The sequence below is a fragment of the Vombatus ursinus genome, unplaced genomic scaffold, assembly GCF_900497805.2.
Source record: "Vombatus ursinus unplaced genomic scaffold, bare-nosed wombat genome assembly UNPS02009132.1, whole genome shotgun sequence".
Taxonomy (NCBI): Eukaryota; Metazoa; Chordata; class Mammalia; order Diprotodontia; family Vombatidae; genus Vombatus; species Vombatus ursinus.
In genome coordinates this window covers 6822409-6842597 of record NW_020948910.1, presented here as the reverse complement: position 1 = coordinate 6842597, position 20189 = coordinate 6822409, and the positions used below count along the sequence as shown (strand labels likewise).

General features: G+C 37.9%; 1 pseudogene; it reads left to right on the top strand.

Moving 5' to 3' along the window:
• The window catches only part of LOC114034837, a 55063-nt pseudogene extending 42609 nt beyond the window's left edge, over positions 1-12454 (top strand).
• Positions 12455-20189: the final 7735 nt, after the last annotated feature.

Sequence of the window (20189 nt, the reverse complement as noted above, 5' to 3'; positions counted from 1 at the left end):
ATTTACAGATTCACAAAGAGTGAATTAATGTGATTAGCTTCCTATAGCAGCTCTAACAGTGCTTATGCCATCTCATCCATGTCAATTTGATGAGTTAGACTCCTCTTAAAATACTGTTTTAATTGACAAAAGGATGAAAAGATGGATTAAAAATATTACTGGTCTTTAACAATAACTAAAACCTATGTTACAGTGAATTAAATAATAAAGCTATCTTCTGTCAAATATAATACAGGTAAGACAAAAAGTATTCATCAAAATAGATTTAAAAAATAAGATTCATGCCAAAAAGTATCTCAAGGGAGACATTACAGACACTTACCACAAGGTGGCTCAATAAGTGAAGAAAATAGTTAGGTTTTAGACCTAATAACTATAAAATGAATGCCTCATAGATAAAAATGTATTCTTTGCATTAGTAAAATGAAGATTGTAAAAGGAAGATACATATAAGAAGGTCAGAAAAGATTTATCAAAAGCTTATTTTTGCTAGTTCTTAATTTTCTTACCAGTAAGAAAAAGAAGAGTATGGGCTTCTTCACATTAGAATTATCATTTAAAAAATGAATACAAAGCACTAATACCGAAATGATCTTGTGTCCACAGACACTCACAGTCCTTCTTTACTGATTACAATATTGTAAAGGTTAAAAAATGTATTTTCACTGAAAACTTGTAGTGGTCTGTCCAGTGTTCACTTAGGTTTTTTTAATGGTATTTATATTCATAATTTTATGACTTTGATGTAATGATTAGGTTAGAAAAATATTTTTTTTTCAAAATCATTATTTTCCAAATATTGCATTTCTAAGAAAGCTATCTGACTCTTCAAAGAACTTAGAGAATTCTGATAGCTAATGATTTTTTTTGTCATTCTAATGGAACAAAGATTTATATTTTTCCATTAGTGCAACATCTTGAGGGTCTTTGTCTCTGAACTTGAACTGCAAAGGTTAATTCAGTAAACACGTATTAACAACTCATGCAAAAAGAACGGAAATGTTGACCTCAGGAAGCTTAATGATTATTAGGGAAAATAAGACAAAGACACAAAATAACTGAGATGTTAAGGAACCGTGATAATGCTGGTGTGAGAATACTTTCCCCTGATGCAGACTGCAATCCTTCTATATATCAGATAATGAGACATCTATCTGCCTGAGCCTAAAAGATTAAATGACATTTCATCTGATTATATAGGTAGTAAAATTTAGAGGAAAGATTCTTGCCCAAGTCTTGCTGTTTCCAAGATCAAAACACTATATATCATACCATAATGCCTCTATTTTGGTGATAGTAGTAGTGGTAGTTATCATCATCATTGTCATCATCATTATCATCATTATTGTCATTGTTATAGTAATAATGAGAAATTATTCAAAACTGAACCTATCATCCATATCATGGGGGAGGAGACTAGATAGAAAGAGTAATGGCAAAGGTAAAGAATGCCAGCCAAAGTGATATAGAGTGGAAACTCAGTATATCCTGTAACTGCTGTGGTAGCTATGAAAACTGGAAAAGTAACCTTAAATGATAGTCTCTGGAAATACTTTCATTGAGTCAGCACCTCAGTCAGTGTGATGGAAGTACTACCTGTGAATATAAGAATTAGATGGATTAGCATGGGGTTACAGGCTGGTTTTACTCAGCATTATTGTGATGATTAGTTTGACATGGATGACAAGAGAATAAATGGTAATCATTTATGCTCTGGAAGTGTAGTAAAGCAAGATACATTATAATGAACAACAAATACCTATATCCTACCTAGTGGAAATGCTTTGGTACAGATTGCACTGACTCCTAAAGTGAGTAAACCATGAGTTTCCATGAAATAAAAAGATATGAATCTTTCTTATTATGTATCAGTATTATATCATAACAAAATTGTACCTAGATCTTACCAGTGATAGACAAAGAACTCCCACCCCTTTCTGTAAACAAGGATCCCAGTTCCAAGTAATATAGTAATATATTTCAGATGACTATGTGGCAATCATAAGAAATAAATGTATTCCTATATTCAAGGAAAAAATGTTTGAAAATTGTGGAATTACTTAAAGTTCAAGAGGAGAAAACTGAAGAAATTGAATATATTAAAAATCAAAGCTTAAAACAATCTCTAGAGGTATTATTTAATAATGAACTGGATTATAAAAATAAAGTCAATATTATAAATGATTTTAAAAAGGTGACAGGCATTCTTAGAATGGAATTTTGCACAGCCATTCTTTAGTTGTAAGTCACAAAACCAGGACCAATTATACAAAAAAAAAGTGTTACAGTTGTGGTATATGAATGTAATGGAATACTGTTGTGCTATAAGAAATGATGAGTAAGTGAACTTCAGAAAAACTTGGAAAGACTTATATGGACTGATGCTGAGTGAAGTGAGGAGAACCAGGAGAACATTGTACACAGTAACAGCCACATCCTGTGATGACTAATGTTCATAGACTTAGCCCTTCTCAGCAATGCAAGTATCTAAGACATCTCCAAAGGTCTCATAATGGAAAATACTATCCACATCCAAAGAAAGAACTATGGAGTTTGAATGCAGATTGAAGCATACTATTTGCTATTTTTTTCTTCTGTTTTGTTTTGTTTTCTCTTTCTTGTGGTTTCTCCTATTGGTTCTACTTTTTCCTTACTACATCACTAATATGAAAATATGTTTAATAGGAATGTAAATGTATAGCCTATATCAAATTGTGTACCATCTTGGGGAGAGAGGGGGAGAAAAATTTAAAACTCAAAAGCTTATGGAAGTGATTGTTGATAAATTAAAACAAACTAATAAACAAGGAATTAAAAAAGTGTTACTTAGAAAGTTGGAATTTGTTATAATTATCACAAGGAAATATAAATAACACTATTTGCTATGGCCCTTATCACAGGAAATACTATAATATGAAAAGCAGAGCTATCTAACTCCTACAGACATTGAATATGACAACAGTAGATGTGGGTACAAAGAAAAGAAATAAGAAAACCATTTACATGTGAGAAGACTTTGAAAGGTTAAAGCTTTAGCTTATATGGAAGTACAATGTAAACACAATATAGCCTGATTTCAGGCAAAAAAAAAGGAATGTAAACTAAAAAGCAAAAGTATGTTAAAAAATTTATACTCAATCAACAATTGAAATTAAAATCCTACATGTTAAAATAATGCAAAGCAGTGAAAAAAAAATGAATAATTCAACATTAAGGAAAAAAAATACTCACAGCCAAGATGGTGGAATAAAGGCAGACACTCACCTGAGCTCTTGCCCAAACCCCTCCAAATACTTTTAAAAATAACTCTAAACAAGTTCTAGAGGAGTAGAACCCACAAAAAGATGGAGCAAAACAAATTTTGAGCCCAAGACAAGTTAGAAGTTTGGCAGGAAATGTCTGTTGCACCAGGGTGAGAGAGAAGTACAGTCCAGTGCACACCAACATAGACCAGGCCCCATCATACCTGGAGCAGGCCTCAGGACAACAGAATCACTGGCAGCAGTGGCAGTTTCCAGACCTCTCAGCCCACAGACACCAAAAATAATATAGAAGGTTAGCAGAAAAGGTCTGTCACACCTGAGTGAAAGCAGAACACAGTCCAGCACAGGCTGTGCCAGCATAGCCTCAGCCCAGTGAACTAGGAAGAAGTCTTGGTAGTGATTGAATCAACAGCAGCAGTGGCTACTTATGGAGCTCTCAGCCCACAGACAGTAAAGGGGTTGAACAACTGATCAGAAGGAGATTATAGGGGTCTTTGTGCTAGCAATGAGGCAGGACTCTATTGCTTTGCCCATACTCAAATATGGGTTGCAGTCCTGGGTGGCAATCCCAGAGCAAGGAGGCCTACCAGCATAGCAGAACTGGCAACAGCAGAGGAAGGGGGACCCAACTCCACAGTTCTAGGGCAGAAAAGAGTCCTTGTGGTTGTTCGTAGATCAGAGGACATGGTAGAAGAGTAGTAAACACACCTCTTTTTAGGTCATACCACCTTGGAAGAACTGAAAACTTACAGGTTCCTAGAAGTATCCCTGAAAACAGCTACACAAAACCCCCAACGCTTGGGCCAGTGCACTATCCACCCTGGAAGCAGAGTTATACTTTAACAAACACTTAGAATTCAAATAATAGGCTGGGAAAATGGGCAAACAGCAGAAAAAATTTCTGACTATAAAAAGTTATTAAGGTGTCAAAGAAGATAAAAACACCCTCCCAAGAAGACAACAAAGTCAAAGCTCCTACATCCAAAGCCTCCAAGAAAAATGTTAATTGGTATTAGGCCATGGAAGAGTTCAAAAAGGATTTTGAAAATCAAGTAAGAGAGGTAGAATAAAAATTGGGAAGAGAAAGAAGAGTGATGCAAGAAAATCATGAAAAATAAAGCAACAGCCTGCTAAAAGAGACCCAAAATTTACTAAACAAAATAACAACTTTTTTAATTAATAAATTTATTTATTTTTTGTTTTCAACATTTATTTCCACAAGATTTTGAGTTCCAAATTTTCACCCCATCTTGCCCTTCCCCTACCCCAAGATGGCATGCATTCTGAATATTCCTTCCCCTAGTCTGCCTTCCCTTGTATCTCTCCCCCCCTTCTCTTATCCCCTTCCCCTTCAATTTTCCTGTAGGGCAGGATAGATTTCTGTACTCCATTTCCTGTATTTCTTATTTCCCAGTTGCATGTGAAAATATTTTTTTAAATATGTCTTTTTAAAACTTTGGGTTCCAAATTTTCTCCCTTCCTCCCTCCCCACCCACCCTCATTGAAAAGGCAAGCAACTCAATATAGGTTATATATGTGCAGCTATGCAAAACATTTCCATAGTAGACATGCTGTGAAAAACTAACTCTGTTTCCCTTAATAATATCCCACTCCCCCATTTATTGTATTCTTTCTTTTGACCCTGTCCCTCCTCAGAAGTATTTGCTTCTGATTACCCCCTTTCCCAATCTATCTTCCTCTCTATCATCCCCCTACTCTTTTGTCCCCTTCCCCTCCCTATTATCATGTAGGGTAAGACAGATTTTCATGCCCAATTGAGTGTGTATGTTATTCCCTCCATAAGTCAAATCCTGTGAGAATAAGATCCACTCATTCCCTCTCACCTTCCCCCAGTTCCCCTCCACTGTAAGAGTCTTTTCTTTTCTGTTTTTTTTGTGAGATAATCTACCCTGTTCTACCTCTCCCTCTCTCCTTCTCCTAGTATAATCCTCTCTCACCCCTTAATTTTATTCTCCAGATATGACCCCTTCATCTTCAACTCACCCTATGCCCTCTATCTATCTATCTATCTATCTATCTATATACATACATAAAAATTTTTCCCTCCAACTACCCTAATACTGACAAAGATCTCATGAGTTACAAATATCATCTTTCCACGCAGGAATGTAAACAGTTCAACCTTAATAAGTCTCTTATGATTTCTCTTTCCTGTTTACCTCTTCATGTTCCACTCGAGTCTTGTATTTGAAAGTCAAATTTTCTATTCAACTCTGCTCTTTTCATCAAGAATACTTGAAAGTTATCTATTTCACTGAATGACAATTTTTCCCCTGAAGGATATACTCAGTTATGCTGGGTAGGTGACTCTTGGTTGTAATCCTATCTCCTTTGTCCTCTGTAATATTATATTCCATGACCTGCAGTCACTTAATGTAGAAGCTGCTAAATCTTGTGTTATCCCGATTGTGTTTCCACAATACTTGAATTGTTTCTTTCTGGCTGCTTTCAATATTTTCTCCTTGACCTGGGAACTATGGAATTTGGCTACAATATTCCTAAGAGTTTTCCTTTGGAGATCTCTTTCAGGAGGTGATTGCTGGATTCTTTCAATTTCTATTTTGCCCTCTAGTTCTAAAATATCAGGGCAGTTTTCCTTGATAATTTCTTGAAAGATGATATCCAGGCTCTTTTTTTGATCATGGCTTTCAGATAGTTCAATAATTTTAAAATTCTCTCTCCTGGATCTATTTTTCAGGTCAGTTGTTTTTCCAATGAGATATTTCACATTGTTTTCTAATTTTTCATTCTTTTGGATTTGTTTTACAGTGGTCTTGATTTCTCATAAAGTCACTAGCTTCCAATTGCTCTATTCTAATTTTGAAGGAAGCATTTTCTTCAGTAATCTTTTGGACTTCCTTTTCCATTTGGCCAATTTTTCTTTTTAGGGAATTCTTCTCCTCATTGGCTTTTTGGACCTGTTTTGCCATTTGGGTAAGCTATTTTTTAAGGTGTTATTTTCTTCAGTATTTTTTTTGGGTCTCCTTTAGCAAGCTGCTGACTTGTTTTTCATGATTTTCTTGCATCACTCTCATTTTTCTTCCCAGTTTTTCCTCTACTATGCTTATTTGCTTCTCAAAATCCCTTTTGAGCTCTTCCAAGGCCTGGGACTGATTCATATTTTTCTTGTAGGCTTTGGATGTAGGAGCTTTGACTTTGTTGTCTTCTTCTGGTTGTATGTTTTGATCTTCTTTGTCACCAAAGTAAGATAATATAGTCTGACTCTTTTTGCGAGGTTTGCTCATGATCCCAGCCAATTACTTGAGTGTCAAACTCTTTGTTAAGGTAAGAGTCTGCTTCCAATGTGGCGAATGAACTGTCCCAAGCTTCGGTGGTTTAGACAGCTGTTTTCAGAGCTACTTCTAGGGACCTGTAATTTTCAGTTCTTCCAAGGTGGTATGAAAAGGGGTAAGGTTTTTCCTCTCCACCAGCACAACAAGCTCCACCACGCCAGCGCTCCTCCTTGCCTGAGGACCGCCCCTCAGAACTGTGACCCAGATCCAAGCACAGGCAAAGCAAGAGATTCCTGCCTCAGCACAGGCAAAGAGAACCCTACAAATCCCTCTGACCAGCCACTTGATTCCCCCTCAGTCTGTGGGCCAGAAGCTCAGGAGGCAGCCATGTCCCACGCTCAGGACTTGCGGCTGAGACCTAGCTCCTCCTCTCACTGCAGTCATAGACTTTTCCACTGACCTTCTAAGTTGTCTTCAGTGCTCATGGGTTGAGAAGTTTAGAAACCACCACAGGTGCCCATGATTCAGTCCTCTGAGGCCTGCTCCAGGTTTACTGCAGCCTGCGCACCCACGCCCAGCTGCGCTCCTTTCCCCGTCTGGCTCGATATGCCTTTCTGATCAACCATCCAGTCTGTCTTGGGCTGGAAATTTGTTTCACTCTGTTTTTTTGTGGGTTCTGCTGCTTTAGAATTTGTTTAGAGCCATTTTTAATAGGTATTTGGAGGGGTTTGGGGGAGAGCTCAAATAAGTCATGGCTTTCCCTCCGCCATCTTGGCTCTGCCTGGTACTTATATTTAAACAAAATAACATCTTAAAAAATAGCCTAACCCAAATGGCAAAAGAGGTCCAAAAAGCCAATGAAAAGAAGAATGTCTTAAAAAGCAGAATTGGTCAAATGGAAAAGGAGGTCCAAAAGCACACTGAAGAAAATGATTTCTTAAAAATTAGAATGGAGCAAATATAAGCTAATGACTTTATGAGAAATCAAGAAACAATAAAACAAAACCTAAAGAATGAAAAATAGAAGACAATGTGAAATATCTCATTGGAAAAAAAAACTGACCTGGAAAATAGATTCAGGAGAGATAATTTAAGAATTATTGTACTATCTGAAAACCATGATCAAAACATCATCCTTCAAGAAATTATCAAGGAAAACTTCCCTGAGATTCTAGAACCAGAGGGTAAAATAGAAATTGAAAGAATCCACTAATCATCCCCTGAAAGAGACCTCAAAAGGAAAACTGCCAGGAATACCATAGCCAAATTCCAGAGTTCCTAGGTAAAGGACAAAATATTACAAGCAGTGAGAAAGAAACAATTCTAGTATCGTGGAGCCGCAGTCAGGTGAACACAAGATTTAGCAGCTTGTATATTAAAGGACTGTAGGGCTTGGAATATAATATTCTGGAGGGCAAAGGAGTGAGCATTACAACCAAGGATCACTTACCTAGCAAAACTGAGTATAATCCTTCAGGGAAAAATGGACATTCAGTGAAATAGAGGACTTTCAAGCATTCTTGATGGAAAGACCATTTGAATAGAAAATTTGACTTTCTAATACAAGACTCAAGAGATGCATAAAAAGGTAAACAGGAAGGGGAAATCATAAGGGACTTAATATGGTTAAACTGTCTATATTCCTACATGTAAAGATGATTTTTGTAACTCATAAGACCCTTCTCATTATTAGAGTAGTTACAAGGAGTGTATATAGACAGAGGGCACAGATGTGAGTTGAATATGAAGGGATGATATCTAAAAAATAAAATTAAGGTATGAGAGAGGGATGTACTGGGAGAAAGGGAAGGGGAAAGGTATAATTGGACAAATTATTTCACATAAAAGAGGCAAGAAAAAGCTTTTACAGTGGAGGGGAAAAAGGAAGGTGATGGCGAGTGAACCTTATTCTCATCAGGACTGGCTCAAAGAGGGAGTAACATATACACTCAATTGAGTATAGAAATCTGTCTTACCCTAAAGGAAAGTAGGAAAAGAAGGGGATAAGTGAAGGGTATGTCAGTGATAGAAAGGAGGGTAGGTTGGGGATGGTGTAGTCAGAAGCAAAACACTTTTGAGGAGGGACAAGGTGAAAGGGGAGAGAGAACAGAATAAATGGGGGAGAAGGGAATAGGATGGAAGGAAATACAGTTAGCAATAGTAACTGTGAAAAATATTTGAAACAAGTTTCTCTGATAATGGTCTCATTTCTCAAACATAGAGAACTAAGTCAAATTTGTAAAAATAAGAGCCATTCCCCAATTGATAAATGATCAAAAGATATGATCAGTTTTCAGTTGAAGTAATCAAAGCTATCTATAGCCATATCAAAAAAAAATTCTAATTCAATATTAATGTGACAAATGCAAATTAAAACAATTCTGAGTTACTACATCATAACTAGTAGATTGGCTAATAGGACAGAAAAGGTAAATGACAAGTATTGGAGGGGATGTCAGAAAAATGAGAAATTAATACACTGTTGGTGGAATTGGGAACTGATTGAAACATTTGGTAGAGCACTTTGGAACTATGCCCAAAGAGCTATAAAACCGTGTATACCCTTTGGCTTAGTGATACCACTATCCCAAAAGAGATTAAAAAACAAAAGGGAAAAGACCTATATATATATATAAAATATTGGTTCTGATTCTTATAATCTAGCCACTGCTGGAATTCTTAAAATCTAGCTACTGCTGGGATTCTTAAAATATAGTCAATAGCTTACTAATGTTGAGTCTCCTTAAGAGTCTTCCCAATATGATGGATATTCTAATAAACCTTGTCTTTGGCTGAAAGAAGGCTTGGGTTGAATTATTTTTGGCAGGACCTGTGTGTTGTGATATTGGGGTCCCAACATCCCAGAACCCCTAAATAGCATCATTTTGGTGGCCCATACGGGGAAACTGCCTAACCCCAAGTTCTTCTCCAGCCAAGACTGGAAGGTATGCAAGCCTCCCCTCCCTCCTTTCTTAATTTGCAGTTAGGGTTGCTCTCCAAGCATCAAGGCTTGGAGGTGCTTTTCAGGCAGACAGTTATGAGGCTGTCTCTCACTTGGCCTGATGCTCTCAAGCTCTCTGTCCACTAGGTCAGTTCAAGGTCATGGACCTGGGTATACCTTCCACACCATAGAGGATGAGGACTGATGCCCTATCCAGAAGTGTATGCTCAATTCTGTTAAATCCCTTGGTGCTAGGGAATTGGGGAAAACTGCAGTTGCTTTTTGGTTCCCTGAGGCTTACTTACTCCCTTCCCTCTGCACCTCTGAATCCTCCTTCATGGAGGTTACAGGGAAATTTAGAACAGCTAAAAATATCTTGGCAGATTCTGGAGGTTTTGTGATTGATCATTAAGGAGTTTTGAAACACCTGTACAACCTAGTCACTCCCTTCCCTTGAGTCAAGAGGGTATCTGATGACCCCACTCATAGGAGAAGAGCTTTTCACTCTTTACCCCTCACTTTTGATTTCACCCTCTCCCACCTGGGAAAGGAAGGAGGGGTGAGGGGCAGCAGCTACAGTGTGGTCCCCCCTGGCAATGGCCTTGGGCCCTAGGGCAACCTTTTCCTGGAAGCATCACCCAGGTTCAGCACAATCCTGCTCAAGGTAAAGAAGTTAGCCTCTGAATTTGGGTAGCACGCTCCTTTTAAATTTTTAGTTTTAACTGTTAATGATGAGATGTTGATTCTCTGTGTAAAGTAATTTGGAAGAGCATTTAACAAAACTGAAGTCACCTGATTGGTAATGGGTTTCTTTCATGTTTCAAATTGGTGAACTTTCTGTATCAGTTATGTAAAGCAACTTTTCATAATTTGGTTACCACTAAAATAATTTACTATTGTTGGTTATTGTTTTAATGTGTAAACTAGCCAAAAAGTTTGTTTGGGTTATGTATGGCTTGCTGAGAATTTGCAAGTGTACAGAAATCTCTAATGATTGGCTTTCTACACCAGCACAAATTGAAGTTTGAGATGTAAATCCTGGAAAAGTTTTTCCTAAGCTGAGATAAACTTGCTGTTTGAGGTAAAAACTCATAGGATTTTATTTTGAGTTGTCTGATGGGTCATAATCCATCTATAATCAATAATCCACCATCTGAGAGAAATGCCACAAGCTACTCAAAGAAGGTGATACTATTGGGAAGTCAGCATTGGGAATAGCTGAGAGGACAATTTTAGCCTCAGTCTAAGATGGGATCCTCCTGGCTCAGTTTAACCATTATGTTCCTTTGAAAGGGAATGTTACCCACCTGGCTATTCCTGAGTCTCCTATGAGGTGGGCTTGATATTGCATGGTTGGAAAACTGAATTATCTGAATCCAAACAGAGCTAAGGATGTTTTATCCTCTCAAAGTTGGGCCCTAAATCTAGTCCCTGCTTTCTATCTGGGCCCTCCAGTTTTGTTTTGTTTTGTTTTGTTTTATCAGATTTATGTCTTCCAGGCCATGGCCCATTCACCTATAGTTGGTAGCAACCAGGGTACCAGCCAATGTCCTCACATCATTCCCTGGATGCAGCCTGTGCTCAGTTCCTCTTTGGCACCCCTTCAAGGCAGGGACAGCTCTATGCCCTTTGCCAGCAGGAAGCAGTTTCAGAAGCTAAGCCCTTTGCCCCTTACTCCAAAAGAATTCTGGGTCCCATTTGTTTGATGGGGGGAATGATGTGGTTGGGATCTGGGCCCCAGAAAGGAAAAAACCCTGGACTTTCCCACATGGCAAAATCTCTGGTGTTCCCCTGAGGCTATAATCCTATCAACTGGCCTTTCACTGTGGCTACACCAAATCTCCCCCTCCATTGTCTTACCTCCCTAGGGTTCCTGGCCATTTCCCACCCTTAATCCTAGCTAGGCTCCCTTCTCCCTTGGCCTTGAGGTCAAGGTCCTAGGAGTTCTGCTCACCCTAGTTTACTGGCCACTCCTAGGTCCCTCCCACAGTCTTTCTGTATATAAGGTTCACCTTGTCTCCATTAAGATGCTCTGATTCTTATAATCTAGCCACTGCTGGGATTCTTATAATCTAGCCATGACTCAGATTCTTAAAATCTAGTCAATAGCTTACTAATGTTCAGATTCCTTAAGAGTCTGCCCAATATGATGGATGTTCTAATAAACCTTGTCTTTGGCTGAAAAAAAATATCTATAGCATCTCTTTTCTGGAAGCAAAGAATTAGAAATTGAGGGGATGTTAATCAATAGGGGAATGGCTGAACAATTCGTAGTATGTGATTGTGATAGAATACTATTGTGCTATAAGAAATGATGCAGTCCTCTCCCCCTCCCCCTGACCGTGGTGGGGAGCCCCACCCCTGCCATGCCTCCACCCCCCCACCCCCACCCCACCCAAGCAGGCCTGGGAGCTGGTGGAGCTGGAGCAGCAGTGGTGCCAGGAGTGGCGCTGGTGGGACATGCCGCAACGGGAGCAGCTACTGCACCTCCGGTCCTTTTATGAAAAACCTCCTCCTGGACTTATCAAGGAAGATGAGACCAAGTCAGAAGACTATACCAGATGTACCAGACTATGAACATGCCAGAGAATTTCTGGCTCACACTCCAACTAAAGACCTCTGGATGCCCCTGGGGAAAGAAGTCAAGGTTATGCAATGCTGTCACTGTAAATGGACACAGAACAGGGGCAAAGAATACCATTTCTTTATCAAAGGCACTCAGAAATTACAACAATTCAGAGTAGCACATGAAGGTCTCATGTTTGACATTATAAGGGAGAATAAGCATCATGAAAAAGATGTGAGGATACAACAGCTAAAGAAGCTACTAGAGGATTCTACCTCAGATGAAGATGGCAGTACTTCCAGCTCCTCAGAATGTAAGGAGAAGCATAAAAGAAGGAGGAAGAAGGAGAAACAATAAGAAGAGGAAAAAAAGAGAAGAAAAAGAAAAAAAGCATAAATCTAAGTCAAATGAGAGTTCAGACTCTGACTAAAAAGTAATTTTCTTTTAATCTGCCTCATTACTCCAGAATCATAGCTGAATGTCAGAGATACTAAGGGAGAAGTAGCCACAAAAGGCCCTCAGTTAACAGAAAAAGGAACCAAGAAATATGTGTCGTGAGCATCACCTCTGTGGCATTTTGCTCTTGCTGCCAATAGTGTTCATCACTATTGATGATATTGAGTTGCTTCTATGCCATATTGTAAGACTCATTGCCATCTTCCCTGATTAGTGTAGTTTGTGATGATATTTTTTAAAGAAAATCAGTCGTAAGATATAAAGACATGAAGACATTCTAGGCATTTCCAAAAGAGATCTGATTCCCCCATGAAAGCAGAGAGTTAGTGGGGCTATAGGCAGACTTACTTGAAAATTCTAGATCTTCAGCCGTTGCAAATAAGTGCTATCAGGTGTTGAATAATAAAACTCAGTTATCTTAGACTTAAAAGTGAACATCCTTGCTGCAGACAAGAAACTTGTTTGAATTATAATGGTGGTACATGGAAAAAGGCAATATATGAAATATTTTATCTTCATTATAATCATTTTGTTTTGGAGTTTGACACTACACTAAAGTAACTGCTTCACAAAGATATTTAGGAAAACTTATTTTTCAGTCAGCAAAAATTCTTTCTCTATGCCTCACCTAACTACACCCCAACCTACTTAGAACAAAAGAAAAACAAAACCCATTAAAAACATGTACTTAAGCAAAAAAAAAAGAAAGAAAAAATTATGCATAGGATGTTCTCAGAAAAACCTAGAAAGATTTGCATGGGCTGATGCAAAGTGAAATGTATTATGTACAAAGTAGCAGCAATATTGTAAGATGATCAGTTGTGACTGACATAGCTATTCTCAGCAATACAAAATTCCAAGACAACTCTATAGGACTTATGATGAAAAAATGCTATCTATACCCAGACAAAGAACTGATGGTATCTGAATACAGATTGAAATATACGTTTTTTTAAACTCTCTTTATTTTTCTTGAAGTTTTCTCTGTTTTATTTCACATGACTACTACACATATGTTTTGCATGACTACACATGTATAATCTATATCAAATTGTTGCCTTCTCAATGGGGAGGGGTTGGGGGACAGAGGAAGGGAGAGAATTTGGAATCCGAAGTTTTAAAAACAAATTTTGAAAATTGTTTTTACATGTAACTGTGAAAAATAAAATAATAATTTAAAAAGCAGGAAAAAAAAACTACAGTACTAAGGCTTAAAAACCAGAGGAAAATACAGTCAGTAAACATGCATCTACTATGAATCAGAATAATAAACAATATTCTAATAATAAGAAGAAGAAGAACAATAAACAGAAGGAAATTGAAAAGTAGAGGAGGCCAAGGAAAGTATCCTGTGTAGGGATGGGGCATGATGGAGATTTCCAGAGAAGTGCATCTGGATGGAAAATGAAGAGATGGCTGGCCTGGGTGCCTTTAAATGGAGGTTTGGGGAGGAGAGAAGGGAAAGAGTGAGGTTTGAGGGGAGAGAGAGGAAAAGGGAAAAGAAAGAGAGGAGAGGAGGGAGAGAGCCCAGAGGCAGAAGATAGTGATGAGTTGTCAGTTCCAGGGTTGAAGTAACCTTCTAGGATGAAGAGATGAGAGAGAGTTCCAAAAGAAAGACAATGCAGAAAATTTCTGCTCATATATATGTTTGAAATAAGTCCAATACAACAAAAAGGCAAATTGTAGCAAACATAAAACAGAAAGTGTATGTACCATAAACACAAAGAACAACAGAATGGCTGTTAAAGAGGGAGATTAAAACTCTGGCTTCTCTGCAAAACTGGAAAGCAGGCAGAACCAAAATGGTGGAATGAAAGCAGGGACTTGCTTAAGCTCTTCCTGAAACCCCTCCAAATACCTGCAAAAAATGACTATGAACAAATTCTAGAGAAGCATAACCCACAAAAAGACATAATAAAACAAATTTCCAGTCCAAGACAACCTGGATGGTCAACAGGAAATGTCTGCTGCTCTGGGCTGGGAGAGAAGCACAGTCTATTGTGGGCTGCATTGTCACAAACTAGGCCCCCAAAAACCCAGAGCAGGCCTCAAGGGACTGAATCACTGGCAGTTGTGGTGATTTCCAGACTTCTCAACCCATAAACACCGAAGAAAACTAAGAAGGTGAGTGGGAAAGTTCTGTTGAACCTAGGTGAGAGAAGAGCTCAGTCCAGCCCTGATCTCAGCACAGCCATAAGGGGACAGTGGTAAAAACAGTCAAAGGAGAGAATAGAATAAATGTGGGGTGGGATAGGAGGAGGGAAATATATTTAGTCTTTCACAACATGATTATTATGGAAGTGTTTTGCATGACTTACACATGTATAACTTATATTGAATTGCTTGCCCTCTCAATGAGGGTGGGTAGGTAGTGGGGAAGGGAGAGAATTTGGAACTCAGAGTTTTAAAAATGAATATTGGAAATTGTCTTTTTCATGCAACTGGGAAATAAGATACACAGGCAATGGAGTATAGAAATCTATGTTATCCAAGAGATAGAAGGGGAAGGGGATAAAAGAAGGTGGAGGTGGGGTGATAGAAGGGAGGGCAGATTGGGGAAGGAGTAATTGGAATGCATGCCATCATGTGGTGGGGGGATGGGAGAGATGGGAAGAAAATTTGGAACTCAAAATCATGTGGAAGTGAATGTTGAAAACTAAAAATAAATAAATAAATTGAAAAAAATAAAAACTGGAAAGCCATAGGTTCACATAAAATCCACAATTATTACCTCAAAAGCTTCACAGTAACTCATGGATTTGCTAGCAAAGCATTTTATCAGCTTTTTCTCTGATGCCTCTCTCTTAAATAAATGGAATCACATATCTATTACCAAAAGATGGAAACACCAGTGACCCACCTCCAATTAGAGATAAAGTATGTTTATATACTTTGTAGAAAGCACTCAAATTTGTATATCTTAAAGAAATTGATAAACGCAAGAAAATAATGTGTTATCTAGGGAGAAAATCAGGTACGCTAAAAAGTACCAGGGATATAAAAATCAATTCATTATTGATTCAGTAGCTATTGAACAAGGCACCAGAAGAAGCCATAATTTTTACATTTTCTTTATTGATTATCAGAAGTTTTTGATTCAGTTTTATTGTCACACTTTAGTAACATACTTCAAATACATAAAGTAGATGTGAGAGTCATGAAAACACTAGTATTTTTGACACTATAGTAGATTTCACACACCAAGAACATAAGAATATCAAGAATAATTAATATCAAATGAAGTACCTTCCTAAGGGACAGTTTAAGCCTACTTTAGTTCTGCCTAGACTCAATTCCTTTATCATCATTGTACTAGTTCTGAATAGGGCTTTCAGTTGAGAGAGAAAGTAATAACAATGAATTTGATTAACTACTGAAAATATATGGATGATAACAAAACACATGGACACATAGAAAATCACATTAAAACTATTTCATCTCATGGAAACTTCTAGTGATAGCAAAATTTCATTTAGAGGCAAATATGTAGCACAATGGATAAAATGCTGTACCTGGAGTCAGGAAGACATGAGTTCAAATCTCACTGCACATATTTACTAGCTATATGACCTTCAGGAAGTCACTTAACATCTCTGTTTCAGTTCCCTCATTTGTAAATTAGAGGTAAAAATAACACCTTTCTATATTAGTGCAACACTAGAATACTTCTAGTATTGTTGTGAGAATAAAATGAGATAATATTTATAAAGCATTTTGAAAATATTAAAGGACTATGTAAATGGTAGTTATAATAATAATAATAATCATTATTATTTGGATTTCACAAGGGTAAAAATTACTAATGTATATTAGAGAAGAAGGTTCTGAAGGTTCTGAATTTAAATCTAGAGGTCATATTGAACCAATAAATGATGGCAACAGTAACATATTCCTCGGTTTTCAATTAAGCAGTCCCTATCACATATAAGGATATCAGGGTGAAAATTGAGGTGGTATATGTTAAGAAACTAACTTGTGGGGGGGTGGAGCCAAGATAGCTGAGTAAAAGCAGTGATCTCCTTGAGCTTTCCCCTAAACCCCTCCCAATACCTGTAAAAAAATTGGTCTAAACAAATTCTAGAGCAGCAGAACCCACAAAAAGACAGAGTGAAACAAATTTCCAGTCCAAGACAACCTGGATGGTTGATTGGAAAAGTCTATTGCTAAAGGCTGGGAGAGGAACACAGTTCAGCTTGGGCATGCAGGCAGACCAGGCCTCTGCAAACCTGGAGCAGTCTTCAGGGGACTTAAACATGGGAAGCTGTAGTGGTTTCCAGACTTTTCAACCCATGAATGTCAAAGACAACTTAGAAGGTCAGTAGGAAAGGTCTGTGACCACAATGAGAGAGAAGCTCTGTCCCAGCCCCAGTCCCAGCACAGCCTTGGGATGGTGGCTGCTTACAGAGTTCTCAGCCCACAGAGAGAGGAAGGATCAAGTGGCTGATCAGAGGAGGATTGTTGGGATCTCTTTGCTGGTGCTGAGGCAGGAACCTCTTGCTTTGCCCACACTTAGATTTGGGTCGCAGTTCTGGATGGCATTCCTGGGGTAAGAAGGAGCACTGGCATGGTGGAGCTCATAGTGGCAGTGGATATGGAATCCTCCTCACAGTTCCAAGGCAGAAAAGAGTGCTTGTGGTCACTCATAGACCAGAGCACTGGCCAGGAAAGAAATGAACATCTCACCTTTGATTTTACCACCATGGAGAAATGGAAAATTTAGAGGTCCCTAGAAGTATCTCTGAAAATAGCTGCACAAAACCCCTAAAGCCTGGGACAGTACATTCTCCACACTGGAAACAGATCCCTACCTTAACAAAGAGTTTAAAAGTTAAGAAATTGACTGGGAACATAAGCAAACAGCACAAAAAAGTCAGACCATAGAATCTTTCTTTGGTGACAAAGAAGATCAAAATATACAACCAGAAGAAGACAACAAAGCCAAAGCTCCTACATCCAAAGCCTCCAAGAAAAATATGAATCAGTACCATGCCATGGAAGAAAAATACTTTTCTCAAAAAGGATTTTGAGAAGCAAGTAAGAGAAGTAGAGGAAAAACTGAGAAGAGAAATGAGGTGATGCAAGAAAATAATGAAAAACAAGTCAACAGCTTGCTACAGGAGACCCAAAAAATACTGAACAAAATAACATTTTAAAAAATAGCCTAACCCAAATGGCAAAAGAAGTCCAAAAAGCCAATGAGGAGAAGAATGTCTTAAGAAGCAGAATTTGCCAAATGGAATAGGAAGTCCAAAAGCTCACTGAAGAAAATACTTCCTTAAAAATCAGAATGGAGCAAATGGAAGCTAGTGACTTTATGAAAAATCAAGACATTGTAAAATAAAACCAAAAGAATGAAAAAATAGGTGGGTGGGGAGAGAGGAAGGGAGAAAATCTGGAACCCAAAGTTTTAAAACAAATGTTAAAAATTGTTTTCACATGCAACTGGGAAATAAGATATGCAGGCAATGGGGCATAGAAATCTATCCTTTCCTACAGGAAAATGGAAGGGAAAGGTGATAAGAGAAAGGGGTGGAGATAGAAGGGAGGACAGATTAGGGAAAGGGACATTCAGAATGCGCACTGTCTTGGGGTAAGAGGAGGGATTAGAAGGGGAGAAAATTTGGAACTAAAAATCTTGTGGAAGTGAATACTGAAAACTAAAAAATAAATAAATTAATGATAAAGGAAAAAAGACTAACTTGCATCCTAGCATCAAAGCTTCAAAAATAAAATGCTTAAAGAAATTAAGAACTACACTATATCAGTCTTAGTATAGACTTTTGGAACCATAAAATGGATAACAAAGATCTAAGATTTCCAGATAAAGATCCATACAGTGTTAATGAATCACAGAGCTTATTACTTCACAACAGCTACAAAAAATTAACATTTCCCCATCTTAAAGGGGGTAGAGAATGGGTAGATGTTCTCAGAGTACTCAATAAACAGGGTACAGATTTATAGGAAGAACTGTGGAACAATTTTTCCCCTGTGTAATAGGAAAATGATTGACAACAAATATATGCTATTCTCTTTGTCATATGTAACTGAAGGCAGGTGTAAAAGGGGAATCAGAAGGTACTACATGTGTAATAACCACAAGAACTCAACCAACAATATTTCAACCAAAAAGCACAGGAGAAAAGACTGAGTCAAGCTGATGTGTTGATAAAAACAGGTATTTATGATAGCAATCCAGAATGAGCTCATAGCCACTAGAAAAATAAAGAATGTTGTTCTGAAGGAGACTGGATTTATTGACACAGGTTATATGACAAAATGGTTGCTGCAAGCTGCAAAAATTTCCATCTACCAGATACTTAGAAAGACATTTATTCAGAATTATATGCTAGAAGCTCTTTATCCTTTATAAACCAACAGGCGACAAATCCCCATGCTATGAATAGAAACTTAAAATATCCTACAGAACTGAACACAGCGCATTGGAACTGGAGCATTATCACAGGTAAAACTGATGGCCACCATGACTTAAGGCATAATATTGATCCATAAAAATGCAGCAGAATTCAAAATCACCCAAGATAAAGATGTGTATATTATCTCTCTCCTCTTTGCTACTGGAATTCCATGGTTTACAATTTAGAATGAGATTACCTTCTGTCACCAACACAAGCCAAGAATTATGAGAAATTTGAAAAGAGAGAGATGACTTCAGGCTGGGGTTATCAGGAAAAGCATTACAATGGAGGTGATATCTAAGTATAAGAAGGTATGAGAAAGATTTCAGTGAGAAGAAGAAAGAGAAATACCCATGTATGGGAACTGGCATGAAAAAAGGCATAAAGATAGAAAAAGTACTGGGAAATTTCTGAGATAGTGAGCAATTAATATTGACTTGCATGTAGGGTAAATGAAAAGGATCAAAAGAAGTAAAGAAGGTAGATTGGAGCTCAATTATAAGGGCACTTGAATGTCATGCTAAGGAGTTGTGACAGATTTAGGGAATATAGCACACTTAAGCATCTATACATAGGCTTAGATAAAACATATGGGAGGCAGTATGATGAAACAGTTAAAATACTAAATTTTGAGTCAGGGGACTTCATTTTGAGCCATGATCATGTTATATTCATGGGTCAATTAGGTGGTACAGTGGATAAAGTGCCAGACCTGGAGTCAGGAAGATTCCTCTTCCTGAGTTCATATCTGGCTTCAGACACTTAAATAGCTGTGTAATCCTGGGCAAGTCACTTAACCCTGTTTGCCTTGGGTTCCTCACCCATAAAAAGAACTGGAGAAGGAAAGAGCAAACCACTTCAGTGTCTTTACAAAGAAAATCCCAAAAGGGGACACAAAAAGTTGGACACAATTGAAAAACAGTTACACAATATCAACTAGATGGAACCAGCCTCTCACCTGTGGGTGGCCAGAACTGAACAGATCAGTCTAGAAACAGGAGAGTCAGGAATCAAACAGAAGTTTAATTTCAAAGTGAGGGAAACAGCTTGCAAGCAAGTACTTATGTGGTGGGGGGGGAGGGGAGAGAAAGACCCACTTTAGTGTAGGCAGATCTCAATACTTATAACTATGGCTATACAATGAAGGGTAATAGCAACAATGAAAGAAGTTTGATCCATAACAGAGCTTAATGACCAGAACATGGATATAGCAGGTGTGTGTCTGAGCTGAGAGAACACCTGGTGTTGGTCAAAGTAATACAATAATTATGTGAAACAATTTTGGGACTT